Consider the following 3,086-nt stretch of genomic DNA (forward strand, 5'->3'; position numbering starts at 1 on the left):
AGACTTATCACTCTTCATGGAGACACAGCTGGGCACTGGTGAGTGTGATTTCTCTCTGTAGTTTACTGTAGAAAATTATAGAAATGGCTTTAAGACAGAATTTCTTTTTTGCTAAAATCTGAAGATCTACAGAAGATTCTGATCACTAAGTCAGGGTTCCTGATCCCCAAAAATACTGCTTACACCTTTAAGTAGTAGTGTTTAGATGTTTCCTATCGCTTTTTTTTGTTGTTTATATTAGTATTTTTTTTTTAAGATTTAATACATTAAATGTAATTGATTGTGACTTTAATGAGTATTTACACTTTTTCATCTAAAGGATTTACTGAAAGTATTGTAGAATCACTAAAGACTATAAAGTAACTATAATATAAATCTAAACAGCTGCTAATGACGGTGTAGTGCAGCCATTAACTGTGACTTTAACTAGGAGAATTATGGGATGTTACCTGTGTCCAGGTGAGGAGATTCCAGTGCTAAATCCCAAAGGAAGATCTATAGACTTATCACTCTTCATGGAGACACAGCTGGGCACTGGTGAGTGTGATTTCTCTCTCTGTAGTTTACTGTAGAAAATTATAAAAATGGTCATGAGACAGAATTTTATTGTTGCTAAAATCAGGATAAAAAATCCAGTGCATTGAAAAAGTCCCTATGCAGTGGTGGTGTAGAGCAGGAAGTGGAGCACGGTTTTAAAACTGGTAATAAAAACACAGATTTAGTTTGGATAAGATTATAATTGATAGTATGTAGTTTATGTAGAAAACAGTTCCAGCCCACTGTAACTGCTCCTGCTGGATTGGAGTTAAACAGCACTTATTGATTTGGTTCCTGTAATTGAGGTGATGTTCTAAAGGTTTTCTGTGATTGTGCTGAAAAGGAGCTGAACTGAGGTCAGTAATGAGAATCTCCAGTGCTGCTTAAAGACTCATTTATAACACATATTATAAGGATTATCCATGTTGTTTGTGTCTTATAGCTTTAATTATCCAATGAGTTTATGGTTCTTGGTTTTGAGAGTTTCATAAATTGTGCACAATGACGTGTATTTAATTGTGTAATAAATGTATTTAGGGTGATGTTTATATATGAAATGAAGCTCTCAGAAATGTCTCCAGATTTGCAGATATGAACAGTTCATTAGTAAAACACTAGAACATGGCAGGTTACCAGTCTTTTAAGAGTGAGGTCACATGATCTGTCCCCTGATCAGGGATCTCCATTTTTTAATGCTTGTGTACACGCAGAGTCCTGAAGACGTCAATCTCTTCTGCTGGAATCAATCACATTCCTAGAAAACACAAAAACAACATGCAGTGAAAAGAGAACGAGAACTCGAGAACGCGCTGTGCACGTTACCTTCAACGCGCGTGCAGAACAGTGCCATCGTGCTGCAAAGAAACAGATGCGCACACCATGAACTAAAGACTCACTTATAGGACTTAAAAAATCAAATCTTTTCAAATGTTTTTGCCTTCTTTATTTTCATGACTTATTTTTTTAACTACCCTGAAAGTTATTTATTAATTAAGGCTAAATAAAATGTAGCCAGATGCTTTAAACTGTTGATTGTGTGTATGTATATATATATATTTTTATTTATTTATTTATTTATTTATTTATTTATTTATTTATTTATTTATTTATTTATTTATTTATTTATTTATTTTTATTCATTATGTTAACATTTGATGAACAGTGGACGCCGATGTTCGCATTTACGCTGTTTGCGTAGCGGACTTCTCTCTATATATTTTAATCTGCATTTTAGCAACAGCGCCCTCTATAGTCACAACATACGATGGTCACAGAATCTGGTGTAACACCTGTTGTGTCAGTAAACATATACTCAGAATCAACTTCCGTTTCACAATAACTGTACAATAGTGTTAAATACATCAACAGACGCTTCACTTGATTGACGCTGGAATGTTCCCAGGTAGTCTAGTGTTCAGTAAGGCAGCTGAAGCGCTGCATTATGGGATCTGTAGTTTGTGTTATCAGCGCTTCATATCGCCGAAACATTAATAACAATAATAATAGATATTCATAAAATTATCTCGCGGGCTGGATATAATTGTACATCTGGCCAGATGTGTTTGACACGTGTTTTATCTGAACTTTTTCCCGGAACAAGAATTGTGGGGGAAAGACAGTGACAGTGAGGGTCTCTGTCTAATATGTGAATTGGGAAATCTCCAGGTCACGTGATGAATGAAACAGGAGAAAATCCCATTTTCCTGAAGGAATCTATGCTGCGATAAAGGATCCAGTGGATCCCGCATTCCGCACTGAATTCGGAAAGCTCATGTCTTCATGAACATGTATCTGCTCCACACTTCCTGTATCACCTCCGCTTAGAAAGCCATGATCTGTTCCTCAAACTCCATTACATAGAAAACACAAACGCATTATTCCGATAGAAAGTCGTTTCTAGGAAAAACTCACCCACTTTTCTTCACCACTGCTTGTTGTTGGACATGAATCTCACCGCTTCTGACTGCTGTTCAACATCTTTGTGTTTTTCTCCTCAAAATGGAGTCGAGGCTGAGAAACACTTTCACTTTCGGAAAACCGAATCGAGTCTTTGAACCGACTCTTTAAACCGACTCTTTGAACCGGAACTTTGACGATTTGGAAACGGAATTATTTTAATCGCACTCCGTCAAGTTCAGTTTAATGATCAAGAACTAAAGAGAAATTGCTGTAATTAATAACAACATGTAGTGGAGATTACAGCTATAAAGCTATACAGCTCTGCTCTCTGCCTGCTCTCACATTTATTCTTTTCTTGCAGCTTCCCTGAACATGTCCTAGTCAGTGCATTCAAAGCAGTCCTGGAGAACAGACATGGATCCTGTTGGCCACGTTCTCACCTGCTTTCAAGCTGGTCTTGAATGTCTGCTGATTGGTCTGTATGCTGGGATCAGCATAATAGAGAGGTGGGCTTCGCCCGTATGCTCACCGGATGTTTGTGTAAACAACAGCCAGCGTGTTTTCTCCTCTTGCTGCAAATTTCACATTCTGATGAAATTTAGGAAGCACAGTCCTGAATCTTGCATGGTTGAAATCTCCTGCGACCAAAA

The 3,086-nt window shown here is 37.3% G+C and overlaps 1 long non-coding RNA gene across 1 annotated transcript; it reads right to left on the reverse strand.

The window, feature by feature from the left end:
- Positions 1 to 376: 376 nt before the first annotated feature.
- LOC124376860 lies at positions 377 to 2,592 on the reverse strand. The gene is made up of 3 exons (XR_006923920.1): positions 2,449 to 2,592; positions 1,171 to 1,291; positions 377 to 566 (listed from the first exon to the last, which is right to left on the reverse strand). It is a non-coding gene; the product is annotated as an uncharacterized LOC124376860 (long non-coding RNA).
- Between the last annotated feature and the right edge of the window lie 494 nt (positions 2,593 to 3,086).

Source organism: Silurus meridionalis, chromosome 23 (genome assembly GCF_014805685.1).
Source record: "Silurus meridionalis isolate SWU-2019-XX chromosome 23, ASM1480568v1, whole genome shotgun sequence".
Taxonomy (NCBI): domain Eukaryota; kingdom Metazoa; phylum Chordata; class Actinopteri; order Siluriformes; family Siluridae; genus Silurus; species Silurus meridionalis.